Raw genomic sequence first — 25699 nt, 5'->3', positions numbered from 1 at the left:
ATGCAGAGTTTTGTACCTCACGGACAATAAAGGAATTACTCCACCATAATGCCATCTGGGAAAGAAACCTCTCTGGCCTCAATTTAAGTGGATACCTATTTGGAAGCAGGTTGCATCATTGTAAGAGTTTCTTCTGAACATCCCTGGAGGGGGATTTTGCCATCCTCAGTCAAACCATATTTCTCAGGTGTTTCCCTCAGCTGCACTCTTTTCACTACAGGCCAGCATGGTCAAAAGACAATGTCCAACAACCCAGTGTCACTAGTGCAAGAGAAAGAACACTGATTCAAGTGTTACCATCTATGTGCCCTATCCAAGGCAGTTTATACCCTAAGCTTTTACTTCTCCATAAATGGGAAACACACATTGCCAAAAGATACTTCCACAGATTTTGACTCCTTTTTAGAGATTTGAAAACTTGACGATTCCAACTATGCCCACTCCATTCTCCTTCTACAAGACAGGTTAGCAATTTTCTTAGGAAATAATTTTGAAATTCTCCTATAGAAAGCAAAATTTAAATGTGTAATTTTTTTTATATTATCACTGGCCACATCTACAGAGTAGGCATGACCTGGTTTCTTTAGCAATCCATCAAAAACCCCACACATATGACGTATTTAGAATTCAATCCCTGTTATACAAAAGGAAATGTTTTTAAACAGAGGGTTGGTTTTTTTGCTGTGTCTGCATTGTTCATAGCATGATGAAGCCCAGAACTGTGGTAGTGATGTGTTTAACACAAATCTATGAGTAATAAATGTGGATGGAGTACTGAGTTGCCCACACTATAACTCATATTTAGCATTTAAACAACCTCTGCATGTCAAGTGGATTTGTTTCACTTATACAGAGAAAAAGTGTAAAGATTTCTTCATATCAGCATGGGGGGCATATGAACAAAAAAAAAGTTCTATTGAATGTATCTTGCCTACATCTGGATGTAACTTAAACCAGGAATGTGCTGTAGGCTGTGGGATGCACACTAGAAATGTATGCTAATACATATTATTCAAGAGGAAGCTTGAAGAGCCTGCAGCTGAAAAGATGCTTTAGATAAGCTATGGGGAAGAAACATGATTCCAAACCTGTGAAATGCTACCTAGCTGCAAGTTTTTATTCATTATCCACCTCTTACATGCAAAAGAATAATCAGAAAGGCTTGGACACTCATTTAAAATGCTGAGCAGCACAGTACGTGCCGGCATGGCAGTACCATTCACTATACATTGTCTCAAAGGTTGCTGTGGACCTTTGCCAGGGTACACTTTACACACAGAATACTACGATCTATACTGGAGGCTTGGTGCTCAAACTAAATTTTTACATTTTAGTTGGTACTCATTGGGATGAACAGCTTTCATCTCTTAAAAACACCAGCTATTTACAGAATTTAAATAAATGGGAGAAGGGCAGTCTGGATTATAGGCTCTGCAGTAGCTCTGCCATCTGGCTCAGTTCCAGGCAGGTTTAGATATCACTATTCAATTTGATTTTGCACTCAAATACAGCCAACTTTTCTTAGCCTGAGACAAAGTCTGGTAGCAAGAAAGTTTAGAGAATCATTATGTGTAACAGTGCTACTAATACAACCATTCTGCAAGACTGAAATGGGAATTGAGTAATATAAAGGCACTGGCTTGTTCCTCTGGACGTGGGCAAATGTCTTTATGGTACCACTGGAAGGAAAACACTCCCTTACCACAAAAAGCCTCAGTGGTATTGTCAGAGGCCAAGAACCACAGCCAGATGTTGTGACATAAGTTGCAGCACCACATGTCCACCCTTGCAGAACTCAAGCAGTGATACAAACCCCAGATTTTTACTAACATTTTTACAAAAAAGCTGGCAAGGTACATAGATACTTCAATATACAGCATGAATTTCTGCTTACACTGACAGACCTACTTACTCAAATAAGTCATCTTACAATATTACTCTGAAAGCAGATACACAAGAAAGCTGATATTTGCCAAATGCTCCAGTTACAGGACATCACAATAAGCTTTATTACCTATTATGAAACATAGATTCCTCACTAAAATATGTTATTTAGTAATTTAAATGACACACTCATTGTCAGAGTCCTAAGCACTCACTGGCCATTATTGCTTAAACTTCTGAAGAGCTGAATGTCTCAGAAAATTTCACCACTTCTTCATCAATGACAATCCCTTGTTTTAGACATCCTGCTAAAAATCATCACCTTATTTCTACAAATAAGGTTTCTTAACTGAAGAGGAAATGTAAACTTCTGAATAAAAAAAATATTCCCACAGAAAAAAGAAAACTGTCTTGCTATTTTTTTCCCCTCTAAGTAACTAATTTTTTGTTTTAACTATTTTTTTATTATAAAGAATAACCATTCAAAGGTGGAATAAGACAGAAAAACATCTCTACTCTAAATCATTAAAAGATATCCCAAACTCTCTGAAAATGTAATGGCATCACAAAGAAGTATTGCACACATCATAGTCTGATACAGCTGACAATGAATAGAATGGTTCAGAAATTTGCTTTTCTACTAATAAAAAAAGACCACAGCAAGAATCAAAATGGTGGCATCACTGACCAGAAAGAACTGGAAGAACGAGAAACAAGATGGGACCTGCTTTGGTGTGAACTTCCTTTTGCTGATTTAGAGCATTTACAATCTGGAAATTAAACAATGATGAACGCATTTCAGCTTTAACTGAGTATGATAAAATTGACATAATTCATTAACCCTGAATGCTGACATTACTTAGTGTTCCCTCCTGCAAGAAGCCTTTTTAACTTGAATTGTTTAGCTCAGTTCTTCAGGACTGTAAGTTTTCTTACTTTCTCTATTTTTTTCTTTAAGTTCAGAGAGGTCAAATATCTAGCGAAATATCTCTGTGGAAAAGGCTTCTATATTTCTGGCAAAACACAAAACCAGGAGCAATAAATCTTTCTTTTTGCTCACAATCTCAACAGCCATCAACCTCTGATTACTATGTTAAAGATCTCTGTAGATCTGTACTTCTTCTGAACAGCCTCTACTGAGACCATACTTTTTGAGGCCTTTATAAATAGTGCAGCTGTATAATTTTGTTTCATTTTCAATAAAAATCCAACCACCTTCAGCTGACTCCCTGGACATACAGTATAGCCATCCGTAATAAAAACAATCTGCCCCACTACAATGACTGGAATGGAGAGTTTGATGCTGGGAATGAATGGGTAAGAGGAAATAAATTATTTAGTAACCAGTATCCAAATTCAAATGGCTGCAAAGCAGTCCTCTCCTGGGAATGTGAAAAATATTTTTGAACAAGAAGGCCTTGGGGCAGCAGTAAATGGAAATCAGATGTCAAATCTGCATGCTTCTCTCTGATGGTAGCGTTTGAGCCCATAGACTTTGCCTTTGCATTAGCACTAAAGAAAAAACTAAATCATAGCACTTCAAGTATATTTAGCCTTAAGAATAAGCAACCATAATCCCCCCTATTTCTCAGTGTTGTAGGCTAGTAGTACTACATCAAAGACCCAGTAACAGCTAAATCCCCCTGTAACCTTATTGTTCCAACAAGAATATAAATTCTTTATAATTCTTTATATGTCTTACATAAGTCTTATATAAGGAAAATACAGTTCTTTATAATTCTTACACAAGACTTTAGAATTGAGGAAGCTGGGAGTAGGAGAGTAAGCTCTCATGGCATAGAAATCAAAACAGAAATGGAGGGAGCGGCAGGTGAGAACACCCAGGGCTAAGTGGTGCCAGTAATGCAAATACAAAGAGTAGTCAGGAAAAGAACCTTTGAAAAAAATGCACTTACTTTGCATATAAGATGATACATCTGGATTTTTCCAGTGACACAGCAACTTTCCAACTGAAAAACCACCTGCTTTGTGCTGTTCTGCTTTTAAAAGCTGCACATTTAAAATCTTCCAAAGTCCAAAACATCTCTGTTAAAATTAAGAAAGCAACCCATTGGTGTAAGATAATTCATACCAGGTCACAGCTCTGCCCTCTGTTTTGGTTTTGTTTTTTTTAAATAATCTAACTGACTTTATGAAATCTGTAGTAAGAATTTGAATAAGAATTCTCTACTCCTCAATTTTCCCTTCAATCTTCTTTCCCCTTGTAAAACATCTTATTTCAGTTTTTCAGTGAGGAAGCTGATCAGATTCAGGGTTCCTTCTGCTAAAAGCCACTTCTGTTGTGCCTCAGCCAGCTACACTTCTGCAGCTGTCCTTCTACCTGCCTGACACTCACCCATCTGTTGCTGGAAAAACTAGGTGGAAAGTGGGCCCAGAGCACTTGTGTCTAGAATCAGCTTTTCAGTAGAATCCAGACAGTAATATAAAGTTATGAGGTGGACAAAAAGAAAATTTGAAAATGTTTCTTGAAAGGAAATGTCAGAGGATTTCTTGAAAACCACCAGTAACTTCTGATATTTCATGCCCTCTGCTCATCTCAGACTCAAACTTTATTACAAAAAACAACATATTTTTGAAATATAAGCCTGTAGGAACTAGTCCCTGTTTACAGCACCGCTCCACAGCAACAAGAGGGTTATCTTAAGATTAAAAATATTACTGGACAGAGTAACACAATAAGGATAACTATTTGATATAAATTTACTGTCATAACACATTCTGGTAAGAAAGGTCTTAAACAAGGAAGCAAACTCCAAGATGCAGCTTTTCCTGCAAAAATGTATTTTGCAAAACTAAAAGAAACATGTCTCTTGTTGTCCTGGTTTCGGCTGGGATACAGTTAATTTTCTTCCCAGTAGCCGGTACAGTGCTGTGTTTTGGATTTAGCATGAGAATAATGTTGATAACACACCGATGTTTCAGTTGTTGCTCAGTAGTGCTTACACTAGTCAAGGACTTTTCAGTGCCTCATGCCCTGCCAGTGAGAAGCTGGGAGGGGGCACAGCTGAGACAGCCGACCCAAACTGGCCAAAGGGGTATTCCATACCATATGACGTCATGCTCAGTATATAAACTGGTGAGAGTTAGCCAGGGGAGGGGTGACCGCTGCTCGGGAACTGGCTGGGCATCGGTTGGAGGGTGGTGAGAAATTGCATCGTGCATCACTGATTTTGTATATTCTTTTATCATTATTATTATTATTATTATTTTCCCTTCCTTTTCTGTCCTATTAAACTGTCTTTATCTCAACCCACGAATTTTACCTTTTTTTTTCCAATTCTCTCCCCCATCCCACTGCGGGGTGGGGAGTGAGCAAATGGCTGTGTGGTGTTTAGCTGCCTGCCGGGTTAAACCACAACACTTGTACATTATAAAAGCAGCTCCAGCTCTGAAAACCATAGAAGCAGAACAAAAACAAATATCAAATTAAATCATAGAATCATAGAATCATTGAGGTTGGAAAAGACCTCTAAGATCATCAAGTCCAACCATCAACCCAACACCACCACCCACTAAACCATGTCCCTACGTGCCTCATCTACTCGTCTTTTAAATACCTCCAGGGATGGGGACTCCACCACTTCCCTGGGCAGCCTCTTCCAATGTTTCACCACTCTTTCAGTAAAGACATTTTTCCTCACGTCCAATCTAAACCTCCCCTGCCGCAACTTGAGGCCATTTCCTCTTGTCCTATCGCTAGTTACTTGGGAGAAGAGACCGACACCCACCTCGCTACAACCTCCTTTCAGGTAGTTGTAGAGAGCGATGAGGTCTCCCCTCAGCCTCCTTTTCTCCAGGCTCAACAGTCCCAGTTCCCTCAGCTGCTCCTCACAAGACTTGTTCTCCAGACCCCTCACCAGCCTCGTTGCCCTTCTCTGGACACGCTCCAGCACCTCAACATCCTTCTTGTAGTGAGGGGCCCAAAACTGAACACAGTATTGGAGGTGCGGCCTCACCAGTGCCGAGTACAGGGGCACGATCACTTCCCTACTCCTGCTGGCCACACTATTTCTGATACAGGCCAGGATGCCATTGGCCTTCTTGGCCGCCTGGGCACACTGCCGGCTCATGTTCAGCCGGCTGTCAACCAGCAACCCCAGGTCCTTTTCGCACAGGCAGCTTTCCAGCCACTCTTCCCCGAGCCTGTAGCACTGCATGGGGTTGTTGTGGCTGAAGTGCAGGACCCGGCACTTGGCCTTGTTGAATCTCATACAGTTGGCCTCGGCCCATCGACCCAGCCTGTCCAGGTCCCTCTGCAGAGCCTTCCTACCCTCAAGCAGATCAACACTCCTGCCCAGCTTGGTGTCGTCTGCAAACTTCCTGAGGGTGCACTCGATCCCCTCATCCAGATCATTGATAAAGATATTGAACAAGACCGGCCCCAAAACTGAGCCCTGGGGAACACCGCTCGTGACCGGCCGCCAACTGGATTGAACTCCATTCACCACAACTCTCTGGGCCCGGACGTCCAGCCAGTTTTTGACCCAGCGCAGAGTACACCTGTCTAAGCCGTGAGCCGCCAGCTTCTCTAGGAGAATGCTGTGGGAGACGGTGTCAAAGGCCTTACTGAAGTCCAGGTAGACCACATCCACAGCCTTTCCCTCATCCACTAGGCGGGTCACCTGGTCATAGAAGGAGATTAGGTTGGTCAGGCAGGACCTGCCTCTCATGAATCCGTGCTGGCTGGGCCGGATCCCCTGATTGTCCCGCTCATGCCTTGTGAGCGCCCTCAAGATGAACCGCTCCATAATCTTCCCCGGCACCAAGGTCAGGCTGACAGGCCTGTAGTTCCCCAGATCCTCCTTCCAGCACTTCTTGTAGATGGGTGTCACATTGGCAAGCCTCCAGTCGTCCGGGACCTCCCCCGTTAACCAGGACTGCTGATAAATGATGGATAGCAGCTTGGCGAGCTCCTCCGCCAGCTCCCTCAGCACTCTCGGGTGGATCCCATCTGGCCCCATAGACTTGTGAGCGTCCAGGTGGCGTAGCAGGTCACTGACTGCTTCCTCTTGGATTATGGGGGGCTCATCCTGCTCGCTGTCCCTGTCTTCCAGCTCGGGGGGCCGAGTACCCTGAGGATAACTGGTCTGCCTGTTAAAGACTGAGGCAAAGAAGGCATTGAGTACCTCAGCCTTTTCCTCATCCTCAGTGACAATGTTCCCCCCGCATCCAATAAGGGATGGTAGTAGGGATTGGTAGTAGGGATGGTAGTAGGGATTGCAGTAGTTTAAAATTATAAACAACAAATACTCACAACAAATCTACAAGCAGCCAAGCTAAAAAGCTGTTTAAAATGTAAAGTTCTGCTGCTCCTCAGCAAAGGTTGAGGAATATGTGCAGGAATACATGCCTGTGCTACAAGACAAGCTCTTAGTTTAAAGATGATTTCTGACGTGTTAATCCCTTGAAACACCCGGCTTTAAAACAGCATGGAAGTCTTTTCAGAGAAGCCAGTGTTCCTTAAGGTGGCCCCCTCCTATGTTCCTCTAGTTCTCAAGGGTCTAGAAATTTCAGCTTTTGAGAATTTTATCTCATCAGTAATTCCTAATTCTGAAAAGTTAATTGGAAAATACTTGCACTTTCAAACTATTTTCCATTCTGATTTTTAACCTTCTACTGGTGTGCACATGAAGACAGAAAAATAGCTTTCTCCTTTGACCCACCTTGAAGAAGTGGCCAAGTCCATCAAAGTTGCTGCTTATAAATGATTTATAGGGTTAATTCTCCTTCAAAGTAGGTATTTTACCTGTAACTCCCACATTGAATTTTTCATAAGTGATCCTACAGCATTTTGTTGATCAGTTCAGTCAACATAGGTCTGGAACTGGTATTTGTAATATCATAAATCTACATGTAGGTACACACTCTTTAAAACCCGTTAATAAAAAATAACAATAGTAGAAAGGTACACCCACAACAAAACCAAAATTACTTGGAGAAAAACATTAACTAACTCTTCAGAACTCCAGCCTTTGGACCACCACTCAGTAGGGCCAAGCCTCTCCCCTTGGTATTTTAATATCTGATTAAAGGATAAACATGGAGAAAATAGGAGAATTTTTTAATATCTTTTTTATTATCAAATATATTTTATCTATAACCAGTACAATGTCATCCCACTTGACTGCATCCAAGAAGCATGTTGAAAAGCAACAGAAAAGGTAAAAAAAACCAACCTGCTGCTAGAGGTAAGACACTGTCCTGGTTTCGCAGGGATAGAGTTAATTTCCTTCCTAGCAGCTGGTACAGTGCTGTGTTTTGGATTTAGGATGAGAACAATGTTGATAACACACCAATGTTTCAGTTGTTGCTAAGTAGTGCTTACACTAGCCAAGGACTTTTCAGCTTCTCATGCTCTACCGACTGAGAAGGCCGGAGGTGCACAAGAAGCTGGGAGGGGGCACAGCCAGGACAGCTGACCCAAACTGGCCAAAGGGGTATTCCATACCATGTCTGCGCAGTACATCAACTGGGGGAAAGCTGGCCGGGGGGGCCGCTGCTCGGGGACTCGCTGGGCATCGGTCGGCGGGTGGTGAGCAATTGCATTGTGCATCAATTGCTTTGTATATTCTATTATTATAATTATTATTACTATTTTACTTTATTTTATTTCAATTATTAAACTGTTCTTATCTCAACCCACGAGTTTTCTCACTTCTACTCTTCCAATTATCTCCCCCATCCCACCCAGGGGGGGCGGGGGGAGTGAGCAAGCAGCTGTGTGGTGCTCAGTTGCCAGCTGGGGTTAAACCACGACAGACACCTGTTTCACAACTTCAGAAAAGTCAGAACATAATGGCTAGGAAAAACACTATTTTCCAGGTGCCAGAGAGACTGACAAACTGATTTGCTAAACTTGAGAGCCTGATGAAAAAAACTGTAAGTAGGTAAAGAGATTAGTTTAGTTCAGCAAAGAATGAACAGGTTGACAGAAATTTCCACTAGGAAGAAAGCTAGTGAATGTTTATCACAACATGAAAGAAAAAATTCTTATAAAATAGGAGATAAAGTTGATTTTTATAGTTTTATCTTGTCTTTATCTGCAAAGTACCCCAAGATTAATAAATAGTACATTTATAAGCTATTTTTGAACTACTGATCGTGTCATATTTCTAGTTATGCATCACATGTACTACAGGTGCAAGAACAAAATGGGTGAGTACATGGGCTTGCCTTGTTCCCATGAAGAAGCATACAGTACTCAGGTCTGTGTTCCAGTGCTTGGCCACTGTCTCCTCTCAGTGACTGGACTGCAGCTTTTCAGCGTGACAAGGGGAAAGAAGTCATGCCCGTCTTCGAAAGGTGCTCTCAGGAGAACTGGAAGACATCTGAAGCAAGATGTGTACAGTCACCAGGATGAGGTACGAGGACGTCACATGGCAAACCTGCTGGAATAGAAATGCACACATTCATCCGGAGACAGGAATCACTGCAGCTATGTCCATCGCTGCCCCCTCTGGCCTTCCTCCCATCTCTGCACCGGCAGCAGAACAGCCGGTACATACATTACCCTGCACTTCTCCAGCACAAGCTGGCATCCTTTTCCCATCAAGGAAAGGGTGAGCCAGTAAATTACATGTGCTTAAAGCTATAGTAATTACATGTTGAGCACTGTGACACTGTGGGGAGCGCACTGCCATGGATTGCTCTGCCATAAATCCTCACTGACCAGCCAAACACCAGTTGGAAGGACAGAAGCAGTTGTATAGTTGGAAATGGATGTTCTCCTTTGTCACAAATTGTCAAATCATTTTCATCTCCTACCTGTGACTCTTTCCTCCTACAGCTCTCATGAACAGATAAAAATGAAACACATTAAGTTCTCTGGGTAGCATCTGCTCTGTCTCAGCTCATTTCCATATACAGGAGATGGGGCACATTTTAAGTGTGAAATGGTTCTCAGTAACTCACCATGGATCACCAATCTTACAAAATACTGCTGGCAGGAACATCAGGTTCACCTTGTCGCCCCAAGGTAGTAAGTTCAGACTGATGTGCCAATAACGCCTGCTTGTCTGAGACCTCTCACAGGATGTTAAAGGAAAGTTCTTACGTTCTGATCATTTAAAGACAGCCAACCAGCAGTCTGCATGCAAAACAACTTTTATGGCATCAGCTGGGTTCAGGTCTTCCAAACTGGTTTTATTTTAAGACAAGTATATGAAAACCATGAGTTTCCACATAGGCAGAGTTCCCCAATAATACCAAAGTGAGAGTGGCACCCTTGTGATTCGATTTTTATTTCAAGGACTCACTGATATTTATTTTTAGAACCTGCTTTCAGTTCAAGTGCTACTGCTGCCATATAAAACTGAAGCACAGAACACACTGTTCATAATCACCTCATACACAGTTTTAGGTGTATACATAAATTTACCTGATTTCTGTTTCATTTTGCACAGGGCTCTGGAGGTGGAGGTATAAAATATGGATCATTTACTTACCGTGTTTTGCCAGCTCATCTGCCTTCTTGCTTATTATCCTGAGCCATGATGATAACTGGTGGCACGATTACTGGAGTGTTTCAATTCCTGTCAAAAACAGCTTTTTGCTCAAGGCTGACAAATGTGAAAAGATGGGGAAAGGCGCTGAATTATTGTATATGTATATATATAATTCAGGTGAAACTTATATGTAACATAAAACACAAAGAAATTTTAAAAGTCATCTATGCTGATTCCCTGTTGAGAATCTTCCAATACAACCCACTTCTTAGCCCAGCAGGACTTATGACACACTTAATTCTGTGCATACAAGGTTTTTCCTGGATCTAAAACCAGAAGAGGGGCATTTATTAAATTTCTCTTTAGGCATTTCTGTCCAATGTAGGCAGCACTCACATTCACAATGCTATAGGTTAATAATGTTGTTTGTACCTAAGTTGTGCCTAATAACTTGGCCTTGATGTTTTACTTTCACACATACATAGCTTGAGATGGCATTGCTGGCATGGACATCTGGCCAACAGTTAGAGTAAGCAAGCACACAACCAGTGAACGATTTCTGAAGACAGGTTTAACATCACCCCTTCTTATTAACTAATCATTACAAAAGTGTAGGTGAACATCATCTCTGTCCACAACTGACTTATCCTATTTAGTATTCAAACAAAAATTAAAGTACATATTGGCAGAGCTGGCTCACTTGACCAAGTCTGATTTCTTACCACAGAAAAGCATTTAGCTGAAGATATGCACAAAAGACAGATGGTCTTGCAAGCTCTGCCAAGCCAAGGAGTCTTACTATTAATAAATCAATGACAGAAGGTATGAAAATTAATTTACCTACTGATAATTTTATCTCTTTTAAAGGTGAAGTCTCCACAACTGCTAATAAATAAATACTTATACCAGAGATTGTGCGTTTGATGGAAGATTCAGAACAGGGAAGACAAGTGTTGCATTTAAAAAATTCAATATGTAATGAAGGTCCAAGGTGATTAGCAAGAACTTCAAATTAAATATATGAAGCAGTGACATTTTTAATCAGTTTCCACACAGCACAGTTTTGAAGTAGAAGGCTGCTCAGTCTGTATTAGAAGAACTTGCAATGAAGACCTGTGGAGAGTAACTCAAGACAAGTGGACCTACAAAACTTTAATATTTATTCTAAGCACAATCACAACTAACCACAAACACAATAACTTTGATCACCACAAGTAGGTCATCCATGCCAAGGACAGGACTTCAGCTGTTGCACCTCATTAACACTGCTGTGCTGGTTGCCAGTCATGGCTCTGGCAGCAGCTGTACAAAGGAATTCTCTCATGAAAGTGAGCAAAAAAGCTGAGGAAGACGACCTATACTGGCTGTATGTAGGGAGATGTCAAGCTCAGTCATCTCCTAGCCCAACACTTCTTAGCATCACTTTTTTTATCTACAATTAGCAGGGGGTCAATAACATAGGAGTATACTATGTAGGTGTTACACACCTGTCCTGGTTTCGGCAGGGATAGAGTTAATTTCCTTCCTAGCAGCTGGTACAGTGCTGTGTTTTGGATTTAGGATGAGAACAATGTTGATAACACACCGATGTTTTAGTTGTTGCTAAGTAGTGCTTACAGTAGTCAAGGACTTTTCAGCTTCCCATGCTCTACCGACGGAGAAGGCTGGAGGTGCACAAGAAGCTGGGAGGGGGCACAGCCAAACTGGCCACAGGGACATTCCATACCATGTGGCATCATGCTCAGTACATAAACTGGGGAAAGCTGGCCGGGGGGGGCCACTGCTTGGGGACTGGCTGGGCATCGGTCGGCGAGTGGTGAGCGATTGCATTGTGCATCACTTGCTTTGTGTATATTATTATTATTATTATTATTATTATTATTATTATTATTATTATTATTATTGTCATTATTTTATTTCAATTATTAAACTGTTTTTATCTCAACTCACGAGTTTTTCTCACTTCTACTCTTCCAATTATCTCCCCCATCCCACCGGTGGGGGGGAGAGGAGTAAGCGAGCAGCTGTGTGGTACTCAGTTGCCGACCGAGGTTAAACCACAACAACCAAAAATGTGTATAAGCAACTAGGATTATAAGAGAAACAGTAAATCTGCCAACCCCTCAGTGGCTGTAGAAGAAAGTTGGAGGATAAAACCTGGCACTTTGAAAATGACAAGACTGTCAGGCCAAATTTTCATTTGGTACTGCAGCAGTTTACCACCAGAATACCTGGCAGACTACCTGGGCAGCCTTCAGCCCATGATGAAAGCATTGTTTTCACTTTTCTTTCTGTACAAATTCTCTTGTCCTGGTCTGAAAGCTTCCTATTTTTATTTTCTTTTTTTTTTTTTTAATAAATTCTAGAGCCCTGAACAAATGTTTGTGCACCATAATATTTACTGAAGAGTTGCACAATTTATGATCTTCCCATTTAGAATCATTATTTTTTAGATTTTGGTCTTCATTACCATAAGTTAGGTAAGCTTTGCTCTACATGTCCAAACATTGATTTTTTTTTCCTAAGCATTACTTCTACATCTTTAAGTTTCAAATAGGAAGAACAGAAGACAGCTGACTTTCCTTAATAGGAGTCACAGAAGACGCAATTTTCAAAAGATGAAAAAATAAGCAGCTCAAAATCTAAGAAGTTAACAGCATTAAAAATTTTCCAGTTCATGTATCTATAAGAGCTTGTTCTATGAATCTCTGAAGAACGGTGTTGGAAATGGGTTTAATGTCTTGCAGCTGAATAACTCTGGGTTGTGTCATAATAGATATTTGGTTTTTTCTCTCTTCCTCAGATAAGCTTGCTCTTTTCACAGACGTCACAGCCTTTGGAGAGAAAATCTCAAAGGAAAACACTCATATTTTGGTAATACTGAGGATTTAAGTGCACAGTGTGGAATATGCTATTATTCATTTGAGGTAGACTTGAGGCTAAAGTGTAAAAAGCTTAGTGAGCAGCTAATTAAGAACTTTCTTTTGCACACTCCATTAACCCTGGCCTGAATGCACTTAATTTTAAATTATTACATGGATAGTTCATGGCCCCAAAGGGCTGACACGGAACTTCAAGAACAGCAGTAGCCAGGGTGGAGCTAACACCATCCTCTCCGGCTACGGGCTCTCACACCTCCCACCTCCCCATGCCTCCTCCCTCAAGGTAGTGGGTTAGTCCCCAGTGCCACTTGCCCCGACCAGCATCTTCTCCCTTTTTTTGTTCCTCTTTCCCAACAGAGTAAAGGCTGAGCTGGGTCCTGCCTTAAAGCAGCAAAGTAACAGTGTTGGATCAATCCTTGGAGAAAACCCTCCAAACACAACTGAAACATAATGAAGCATTACTAATAAAATCCCAGAATTATGACAGGAATATTAAGAAACACTAGTTTTGGTAAATGGTGAGAGAACTTTTAAGTACCTTTTTCTTCATCACAACTGAAGTAATGCTGACAATTGCCAGGACAGATTTATCTCCTTAGATATACAGTATGGATTAACTCTCAGGTACATTATCCATTTTCTTAGGTTATAAATTTTTTCCCATATCAGCAAAATTGATTGTATAACTACAAATAAAAAAATACTTTCTAAACTAAAATATTTCTATCTAATAAGCCACCATAACATCCACTCAGCCTAATTAACTACTTCAGTTCACTTTCATCAAGTCCGATTCGTATTTGTGTTTTGCAGTGGCAAACATACAATCAATCCTGTTAATGCAAATGAACTTATGCCAATAAGGGCTGCCCAGTGACATATATCACAGTCTTTACACCGCCAGCACATACTAGGATGGTTTGGGGAAATTGGTTCCTCACCACAGGGGCAAGCTCTTCAGGAGGACTGCTCAGGGCTGTGCTGCTGCAGGATGCACTCTAAATTTAAGAGCACTATTAAAAGCACAGACTAACATGTCAAGCTTTTTCACCTCAAGTTCATTAATGGAGAGAAAGGCATCATGGCAAGGACATATTGGTGGAGTCAACATTGCTCTTGTAGAGGGTAATATGGGGACAACTGATGGACTCACTGGAACAAAATCCTCACCACAAACCTGTGAAAAATTTTTGCTTTCCAAACTGAACTAACCCCAAGTCACCCTTTCATAAACATAGTCATTCCCTGCAGCCATAGAGTAGATTTGCATGATCCTTGTGTCTGCAGGACACCTCTGCATCTTCCCCACAAGCAGTTCTAGAGCAGCCAGCAGAAACGCAGAATCATAGAATAGTTTGGGTTGGAAGGGATCTCTAAAGGTCATCTAGTCCAAGCCTCCCTGCAATGAGCAGGGACATCTTCAACTAGATCAGGTTGCTCAGAGCCCCGTCCAACCTGACCTTGAATGTTTCCAGGGATGGGGCATCCACCACCTCTCTGGACAACCTGTGCCAGTGTTTCACCACCCTCAGCATAAAAAATTTCTTCCTTATATCTAGTCTCAATCTACCCTCTTTCAGTTTAAAACCATTATCCCTTGTCCTATCGCCACAGGCCCTGCTAAAAAGTTTGTCCCCATCTTTCTCATAAGCCCCTTTTAAGTACTGAAATGTTGTAATAAGGTCTCCCCGAAGCCCTCTCCTCTCCAGGCTGAATAACCCCAACTCTCTCAGCCTTTCTTCACAGGAGAGGTGTTCCATCCCCATGATAATTTTCGTGTCCCTCTTCTGGACCCGCTCCAACAGGTCCGTGTCTTTCCTGTACTGAGGGCTCCAGAGCTGGACACAGTACTCCAGGTGGGGTCTCACCAGAGCAGAGTAGAGGGGCAGAATCACCTCCCTCAACCTGCTGGCCACACTTCTTTTGATGCACTAATATAAAAAGTACCGCACAGTGAAGGTTGGGTATCACTGAGTAATGACATATGTAGGAAAGAATAACCTAGAGCTAAAATAGGAGAAACCACTAACACAAAGGGCATACAAAATTGAACACTGATCACATCCATTTGATTTTTTTAATTCAGCGTTCTGTTTCTGAAGCTTGTAGTAATTCTTCTTCTAGACCTACAGGCCAAGAGAAAAAGTCGACTGAATGACAAGATTCAAAACTGTTGACCAGAGATATTTCAGGTCACTGGGCAATGAAAATAAACCAAATAATCTCACACCTCTACTTCACTTTGCCAGGAAAGAGACTTTTAGCCACACATGCCATAAAGGGTAATATCCATGGTGAAATCAACATTGGCTAAAGGTAAAAAATTCACAGAAAACAGAAATCTGTATGTGCATTGGAAATATATATACATTGCCAGTAAAAGATGGTCAAAATATAAATTGATTCCAGTTAGCACTTGCAAGAAGTTAGGTATTAATGTGATCAAATCATGCTTAACTAAATGTAAAATTCATTTTAGTCTAGTTCTCACAACTGAAAACTGATCATCACAAAGCAAACTGTAAACTCATCAGCTTATCTGAAAAATGGGTATGCAAATTTAAGATTTGATCCTCATATCTGGATAACAAACAAATGTTACTGCAGACATACCAGTCACACTGGTTTTCCAAGCACAGTCCAGAGTCACCACTAATGTGGAATCTATCTGCAGTGCTTGTAGTTGGCAATTTAAGCTACCCTTACTCATCTTGCTGAGACAGGTGGATAAAGAATATGTTTGTCTGTGAGCAATGAAGGGTCAAGAAATGCTGGACCTCTGAACAAAACACCTCATCCAGAGGCTGCTAGCAAAGCAACAGCAGCCAGAAGCTCACAATCATAGAGATTAGAGCTATAATGCCATATTCATTCATCACAGCTAATTCCCCTCAAAACTCGATATCCTTGCCAGCACTTTGCGCAATTCCCTCTCACTATTTTTATCATTGCAGCTTTTTTCTTCACCTTTAGGGTCAGAAACACACTGAAAAGAAATGGTTTGGAACAGTAAAACCTATTTGTATCTTTATCTGTAGAGAACTGTCTGCTCTCTCTAATAATCATAATCTCAGTTTATTGGAAAAATGGTAAGGAAAGGACAAGTGATTGTCTCGTAATGATTCCATCTTTTAAAATAATTGCTACAGTTTATATTTCTGAGCTGAACAAAAAAAAAAAAAAATCAAAGTTCTTTTGAGTGAACTTGAATTCTCCTGTGCTGATACCTTCTGTCCTTTAAACTAGTCCTTTGGAAAAGGGATGAGGTGTAACTGCTTCAGACACTTCTGATTTTTCTGTATTTTGTTCAGGTTTGTGGTTTATACATTTAATGTTGTTTTAACTTATTCATAACTTAATCTGCATATATATTTAGGAAACATAGGATAATGGAGTACGTCAGCAAGTATGTACCTTCAAAATGAAGGGACCTAGTGACCTAGAATATATAACAGATTTGTTATTCAAACAATGCAGATATGTTAAAATTACAGAAAACGAAACTGAATGGAGGGTCTTAAGGCAGGCATCATAAGAAAAGCCTAGTGGGAAATTTCTAGCTTTGATCTGAGTCAATCCTCATAAAACCAAACACACAATTCTCAGACAAAACCAAAGACACAATTCTAAGTGTAATTTTGCATTTCAAAGGAGTCTTCTGAAAAGTCAACATAACACTTGAAATCCCTAATGAATGCAGATTCTTCATTTCTGAGAGCAAGAAAGTTAGAATCGGTACCCGGGGGTACAATGAAGAACCACCACTTCTTGAGTTGAAATATAGGATTAATTAATCCACAAACAAACTGCTGAATACAAACATGCTAATAGTTTCACATTAATAACAACAAAAATCATTCATCTCTAACAAGAGTTGCTAGTTAGCTTTCTCCAAAAGCAATGATATGAAGGAATGAGAGCTGGTGTTTTCCAGGTTTATTTTTTGGGGAAAAGTTTGTTGCAACTAAAATTCTTGCAACTAAATTCTTCAAGCATGACATAAGGTTCAGATGTGTCGATGGTCAGATGTGTGTAGAGAAAGCACCAATCTTTGCAACAGACAGCTTCCTACTAGCAGACTGTATTTGGGAGCAAAAGCAGGGATAGGGAGACTCCTGGATACAGGAACAGGGGCAGATTAGGCCCCAGAATAGAAATTGCCTTTGAGAAGTAAGGAAACGAACAGGAAACCTAACTGTAAGCAGTATTTCTCTATGTACCCAGCACATTGACCTCCCAACCACCGTAAAGCACTAGCAAAATTGTGCATGGTAATAGCAAAGCAGGAAAAGTCCTGTTTAGTTTGTATTTTTGGACAAGCACTGCCTCCCAGATGTAGTTTCAGCTCCTGTGCTGACCAAACGCCCCCACCCAAGAGCCAGTCGCCCTCCTCCACTTCTGGGTGAGCTGCTCTGGGAGCTCTCCCTGGCACCAAAGCCATCAGCTTTCACTGCTCCTGTGGACGGCAACACATCACCTAGAGGAAGGGCAGTCAGTCTGGGATTGAAGCTATCAGCAGGAGCAGGAAAGTCTCCCAAGCTTTGGAACTGCTCCTTAAGCCACGCTGATCCAGAGAGAAAAATTTAGAAAGGACATTGAAAGCACAGAGGCAACAAAACCCCAGCTGGGGTCTGTCCCACCCCCCACCTTCCTGCTCCCTCCCTTGTACCAGCAGCACTGCGGGAGCAAAGCCATTTGTAAAAAAGCCAAAATCACAGACACACAGAAAGTGAGCTTTCAGCTGAACCAGGGTGACAGTATGGAGGCACAGATAGTGTGGCAGGATCATCAGCCTTGCTCTTTCCCCATGCTTTCCAGCTTTATGACCTCTGTTTCTTAGACAACTGCATTGCCACCCCCACACTTTCTACCTCCATTCCCCCATGCACAGCCCCCTCTTCAACGTAAAGAAGCCAAAGTATTTGTAAGGAGGTGCATCATCTGCAGTGCTAATTTCTGTAACATGTAGATTTAGTTCAGCAGTCTCACACCTACCTGTTCTTTGCCAGCTGCAAACCAGAATAGGTTTCACAGAATATGACGAGAGCCCGGCAGCCCAAATGAATACAGGGAAACATAAGAGGATTCACCTCTGGCCCTTACGATTCTTGTTCCTAAAATTCCTCTCATATGGTGTTCTACATGAAATAAACCAGATAGTAGAAAAGCATTTGGTCTTTAATGACTTTTTTTTAATACCTTTGACTCATAGAACATTGTTTTTAAAATCAAGAAAATTTCATATATGTCTATATATATGTATACCTCTCTTTATATATATAACTCAACCAACTGAAATGTTTCTTGCTCTGGCTCTAGGGAGCATAACAACAATTCCTTGCAGCTTTAAGCTTCAAGGTATTATTTGATATGAGAAAGCATTGTAAGAAAATAAAATCTTATCAAGGCAAAAGCATTACAGAGAGTGGAAGTAACCATGAATGAACGTTACTGCACATCATGAGATAAGAGGCTGTGAAAGTAGTTTCTGCTTCAGGAAAAATTATGAGAAACAGCATTTGTGCATGCTTTGTGGCTTTCCCAGAAAGTTTTGGTGCTAAAACCTGAGTCCTGCTGACCTAAACTGGTCTGTCAAAGAAACAAACATTCATCATTCAGCTCCCATATTCCAAAAAAGCACAAGGTTTTACTTAGTGAGCTTTAAGTGGTTTAGGAAATGCACCCAAAGATCCCAAAGTTTGGATGTTTACCTAAAATTCAACACAACCAAACTAGCTTGCAAAACAGGACTGAAATCCCACCAGAATTTGCTATGACAAAAGTTCTTTTTTCTGTCTTGTCTCAGACACAACATACAAATTTCTGCCTCCTCCTGTCCCACATTAACTGGACCAAAGTAGCACACCTACATTTTTTCTCCCCATTTTAACATTCTTTTTCTCACTCCAGAAACTCCACCCTACAAAAAGAATATAGAAGTGCACCAGTATTTATTATATCAGTATGTATCTTTTACTATTTTATCAGCCCATCCCAATTTTTGCTCAGTGTAAACATTAAGTTCAACAACAACAAAGCTGATTCTGGTTCCATTAGACCTTATATTGCCTTTTGAAACTTAGCAATCCCTGAAATCCTTTAGTCAAAATGAAGTTATTCTGATCTTTTTAAATAACATCAGCAGCACTAACTAACCTCAGAACATGATATAACCTGTGCAGCCATTATCGCCATTCATTAGACACTGCAGAGGATAAATAGGACTTTCCCAAGGTTTGATAACCAAAAATGAGACCAAGATCCAGTTTAAGGCTCTCTGCCTCCTGTTTTAACCTGCATAACAAAAAACATCAGAATAAAGCAAAGGCACTGACAACGGTTTAGAAACTTGCAGAACTATCTCCAGCAAATCACTGCAAGACTATAAAAATAGGACTGTCCATAATAAGTAATTGAGGAACAGCTATGAACCTCCCACTCAACATATGCACATACACACACTACAATTATTATAGAAAACCTGCAAATGGTAAGAAGTCCAAAGTGTTTACTGTTTTTTATTTTTAAAGGATTGGCCCTTGACAAGAATCATCCTATCAACAGGTTCTACAGGAACACAAGAGCCGAACTTCCAAACCTTCAAAAATTCTCCTGCTTATCATTTTTTAAGAATTATATTAATACACTGCCCCAAATAAATAACTAATGACAAATTCCACCATCTCAAGTGGAATTTTTCAGCTGATACTTAACTGGGGGTTGATTTTTAATTTTTTGAGAAAGGACATTTTATTTCTGTCTCAACTTTGTTCACAAGCACACTCAAGCCACAGCATTCTCAACAAACCATTGCATCACCTTTGTATCTCAATGAGCACTTCATATTAAGCTTTGACATCATTACACCATCTTCTGTAATACTATCTACTAATAAGTATCTGTAATACTATTCTCACTAAAAGCCTATCAAGAAAACCAGTTACTACACATGACGGTCAGCTTTTGTTCACTGAAGAAGATTAAAACCCTCCTAAAACCCTTCATGTCATCAGCCCTGCCATCAGCATACAGATTACTTCTCTCCTTTTTTACAGCAAAAGGCCTTGCAAAGAAGAGGACTCAAAGTAAAGGAAACAGAAAAGAAAAAGAAAATAAGGTGAAGCAGCCAAAGTATAGTAACCTTCCTGCGGAAATCTCTCTATACTAACAGAAGTTGGTTTTATTTGAGCCTCATGTTTGGCCCAGTGGTCAAAAATGCTCCATCAGTGTGACTGCCTTCTGTTACTATATTAGTACCTTAAGTTTTGGACAGGTTTCAGAGGCACAGGCCCCAGGAAGTCCCAGTTTCTGCATGGTAAGAACTGCAGGTCAAGCCAAAACTGGCTGGACTGCTCTGAGGTATGATACATTTACAAAGAACAACACTAAGATTCACACACAGCAAGGAAGGATTTAAGAAAACTGTATAGCAAAAGATACACCTGGAACAAGTTGATTATCAATTTCCCCTTACCGACAAATGTTTGGAGGCCTAACTTTTAGTTTCAGGCCTGGCAGATACAAATGATCACAAGTTCTACTTCTGCCTATACAACAACATATTTGCAAATGTAGAACTAGCATTAATAGTAAATATATCTATCTATATATATAAAAATAGAGAGCTTTAAACTAGGTTCGAAGGGGGAAGGGGATAAAACCAGGCTCACCAGAGATGAGCCGAGGGGTGGCATGCCAATGCTGGGGGCGAAATCGATAGCCCAGCTCAAGTGCATCTACACCAATGCACGCAGCATGGGCGGCAAGCAGGAGGAGCTGGAAGCCATTGTGCAGCGGGAGAGATATGACTTAGTCGCCATCACAGAAACATGGTGAGGTGACTCCCACAATTGGAGTGCTGCAATGGATGGCTATAGACTCTTCAGAAGGGACACGCAAGGAAGAAGAGGTGGTGGGGTGGCCCTGTATGTTAGGGAGTGTTTTGATTGTATAGAGCTCAACGATTGTGATGATGGTACAGTTGAGTGTCTATGGGTAAGGATGAGGGGGAAGGCCAACGAGGCAGATATCCTGCTGGGAGTCTGTTATAGACCACCCAACCAGGATGAAGGGGTGGATGAAGCGTTCTACAAGCGGCTGGCACAAGTCTCTCAATCACTAGCCCTTGTTCTCGTGGGGGACTTCAACTTCCCAGACGTCCGCTGGAAATACAACACGGCAGAGAGGAAACAGTCTAGGAGGTTCCTGGAGTGTGTGGAAGACAACTTCCTGACACAGCTGGTAAGTGAGCCTACCAGGGGAGGTGCCTCGCTTGACCTGCTGTTTACAAACAGAGAAGGACTGGTGGGAGATGTGGTGGTCGGAGGCCGTCTTGGGCTTAGTGACCATGAAATGATAGAACTCTCGATTCTTGGTGAAGTAAGGAGGGGAGCCAGCAAAACCACAGCCATGGACTTCCGGAGGGCGGACTTTGGCCTGTTCAGGACGCTGGTTGAGAGAGTCCCTTGGGAGACAGTCCTGAAGGGCAAAGGGGTCCAGGAAGGCTGGACGATCTTCAAGAAGGAAGTCTTAAAGGTGCAGGAGCAGGCTGTCCCTGTACGCCGTAAGAAGAATGGGCGGGGAAGACGACCGGCCTGGCTGAACGGGGACCTCTTGCTGGGACTCAGGAAAAAAAAGGAGAGTTTACCACTTGTGGAAGAAGGGGCAGGCGACTCAAGAAGAGTACAGGGATCTCGTTAGGTCGTGCAGAGAGGAAATGAGAAAGGCAAAAGCCCAGCTAGAACGCAATCTGGCCGCTGTTGTTAAAGACAACAAAAAATGTTTTTACAAATATATTAATGACAAGAAAAGAGCCAAGGAGAATCTCCATCCTTTATTGGATGCGGGGGGGAACATTGTCACCGAGGATGGGGAAAAAGCTGAGGTACTTAATGCCTTCTTTGCCTCAGTCTTTAACAGGCAGACCAGTTATCCTCAGGGTATTCAGCCCCCTGAGCTGGAAGACAGGGATGGCGAGCAGGATGAACCCCCCCATAATCCAAGAGGAAGCAGTCAGTGACCTGCTACGCCACCTGGATGCTCACAAGTCTATGGGGCCAGATGGGATCCACCCGAGAGTGCTGAGGGAGCTGGCAGAGGAGCTCGCCAAGCTGCTATCCATCATTTATCAGCGGTCCTGGTTAACGAGGGAGGTCCCGGACAACTGGAGGCTTGCCAATGTGACGCCCATCTACAAGAAGGGCCGGAAGGAGGATCCGGGGAACTACAGGCCTGTCAGCCTGACCTCGGTGCCGGGGAAGATTATGGAGCGGCTCATCTTGAGGGCGCTCACAAGGCATGAGCAGGACAACCAGGGGATCAGGCCCAGCCAGCACGGGTTCATGAGAGGCAGGTCTTGCTTGAACCAACCTGATCTCCTTCTATGACCAGGTGACCCGCCTAGTGGATGAGGGAAAGGCTGTGGATGTGGTCTACCTGGACTTCAGCAAGGCCTTTGACACCGTCTCCCACAGCATTCTCCTAGAGAAGCTGGCGGCTCACGGCTTAGACAGGTGTACTCTGCGCTGGGTCAAAAACTGGCTGGACGTCCGGGCCCAGAGAGTTGTGGTGAATGGAGTTCAATCCAGCTGGCGGCCAGTCACGAGCGGTGTTCCCCAGGGCTCAGTACTGGGGCCAGTCTTGTTCAATATCTTTATCAATGATCTGGATGAGGGGATCGAGTGCACCCTCAGTAAGTTTGCAGACGACACCGAGGTGGGTAGGAGCGTTGATCTGCTTGAGGGTAGGAAGGCTCTGCAGAGGGACCTGGACAGGCTGGGTCGATGGGCCGAGGCCAACTGTATGAGATTCAACAAGGCCAAGTGCTGGGTCCTGCACTTTGGCCACAACAACCCCATGCAGCGCTACAGGCTTGGGGAAGAGTGGCTGGAAAGCTGCCTGTTGGAAAAGGACCTGGGGGTGCTGGCTGACAGCCGGCTGAACATGAGCCGGCAGTGTGCCCAGGTGGCCAAGAAGGCCAATGGCATCCTGGCCTGTATCAGAAATAGTGTGGCCAGCAGGACTAGGGAAGTGATCGTGCCCCTGTACTCGGCACTGGTGAGGCCGCACCTCCAATACTGTGTTCAGTTTTGGGCCCCTCACTACAAGAAGGACATCGAGGTGCTGGAGCGTGTCCAGAGAAGGGCAACAAGGCTGGTGAGGGGTCTGGAGAACAAGTCTTGTGAGGAGCGGCTGAGGGAACTGGGGTTGTTTAGACTGGACAAAAGGAGGCTGAGGGGAGACCTCATCGCTCTCTACAACTACCTGAAAGGAGGTTGTAGCGAGGTGGGTGTCGGTCTCTTCTCCCAAGTAACTAGCGATAGGACGAGAGGAAATGGCCTCAAGTTGCGGCAGGGGAGGTTTAGATTGGATGTGAGGAAAAATGTCTTTACTGAAAGAGTGGTGAAACATTGGAAGAGGCTGCCCAGGGAAGTGGTTGAGTCCCCATCCCTGGAGGTATTTAAAAGAGGTGTAGATGAGGCGCTTAGGGACATGGTTTAGTGGGCACGGTGGTGGTGGGTTGATGGTTGGACTTGATGATCTTAGAGGTCTTTTCCAACCTTAATGATTCTATGATTCTAAAATGGGAATGAAAAACTGTATCCATACATTTTAACGTCCAGAGCGCAAATCAGTAGAATACAGTTAATAGGGGCTGAAGCTACCTGGCTTTATCCTTCATTTCAGAGAGTTCACCAGACATAGGGAAATGTGAAAGAACAGTTTAAACAGCTTCAGGAGAGACATCAGCAACAGCAAAATATAAAGGCGGCCATTGCGGCCCTTTTATATATTTTATAATGGGGAAAAAGCTAGTTCACATTCCCCTAAGTACAAACAGTCCATTCCCCCATGGAGTAAGTGTATCTACACCTAGGCTGCTGTACCGCTAAGGCAGAGAAACTACTGATTTATCTTGGAAACATCTGATTCATCTGAATTATTTCAGACTGTCCCTTTCCAGGCACCTAAGATGACCAACTCTGATGTATGCACATCTACTCTGCGGTATTTATACTTCACAAGGCTCATTTCACTCTTTGTGCCTGTATTAAGAATTACGCAACTTCACAGGTATTTGAAAACTATACATGAAAACTATTCATGCATTTTAAAAGGCTGGCCAGATGCATCATAGCCAAAAATCAAGTAAACTAAGACAGTTCTTGTCTGAATACTGCATACAGTTAAGCTTATGATGAAAAAATACTATGAAAAGTAAACCTATTTTCAGACATGCCACACACTGGTTCTAAAGCTGTACAAATACACACACATTGTCCCAGGTTTCTGAGTAATGATTCTCTAAAAATACAAAACAACCCACTCTTCATTGCAACAACCTTCTCTTCTTCCCAGTCATCATGAACTCCTGAGTGCACAGGGGGAAAAAAAAAAAAAAAAGCTTGACAACTTGGTTTAAAATGTTTCACCTAATAAAGACCATCTCTTTGATATGTGACAGCTGTAGACTTAACAGACATCCAGCCTTCATCTAGGCTTTATCAATAAGGCTGCACAAAACAGATCCCCCCTGAACATTGCAGAGGCTCACAAAATGCCCACCATATTGTGTGGGGTACTATCTTCTATTTTCAGGTTATTGTTTTTAAGCACGCTTCTCAAAAGCACATGCAGCTGGTGAACAGTTTAGTTCACACTGCCTGATGCTTTTTCTGACACAAATATTTTCCTCAGAGGAAAAAAAATCTCCTACTTCTACCCATCATGGCCCTCATATTTACCCCAAACATACCACCAGAATTATCAGAAGCTTTGTTCTCAACCTACTTGTTGCCTCATTAATGCTCAGAGGACTGATATTTGCAAGCAAATTGCTGAAATCTTCCTTTGAAAAACTCAGAACCATGTTCTCATTGTGTGCTGAAACATCTAATACCACTAGAGAAGACAGCCCAGTACCTTTTACATAGTTTTCATAGTTTGTTTTTCCACACTGTGTGCAGAGGCTGTGCAGCTCAATGAGATAGGAAACCTCTGATGACAGGAATTAAAGATTAAAAAGGTGATTTATAAATATACCAGGGATTTCAAAAGTTGTCATCGAGGACAACTGTATATTCTTTGTATATTCTGACCAAAATTCTGGCATCCACAGTGATCCTGCAATAACTTGGGATCCACTTCAGACACTGGAGGAGGGCTGGAGCAAGTGTAGTGTTAAATGTAGAAACTTAAGTTGCATTTGGTGTTTCTCTGATTACATGGCTTATCCTACCTCAGGTAATACAATAGTGTTCCAAGCATATATATGTTATAACTATACATATCTCTGCAATCCCTCTCTCATTGCTCACAGCAGATGTTTGTTATTGCATATAACTCTTGCCCAAGGATGTATGTGGAACCCTCACAATTTAGTCTTAAAAGAGAGACAAATTTAAAATTCAGTGCCTTGCAATTTGTTTGGAATTAAAAACCCAATCTATGGTTCTTTATGTGAAACAC

The sequence above is a fragment of the Aptenodytes patagonicus genome, chromosome Z, assembly GCF_965638725.1.
Source record: "Aptenodytes patagonicus chromosome Z, bAptPat1.pri.cur, whole genome shotgun sequence".
In the NCBI taxonomy this organism is placed as follows: domain Eukaryota; kingdom Metazoa; phylum Chordata; class Aves; order Sphenisciformes; family Spheniscidae; genus Aptenodytes; species Aptenodytes patagonicus.
This window is presented reverse-complemented; position numbering follows the sequence as displayed.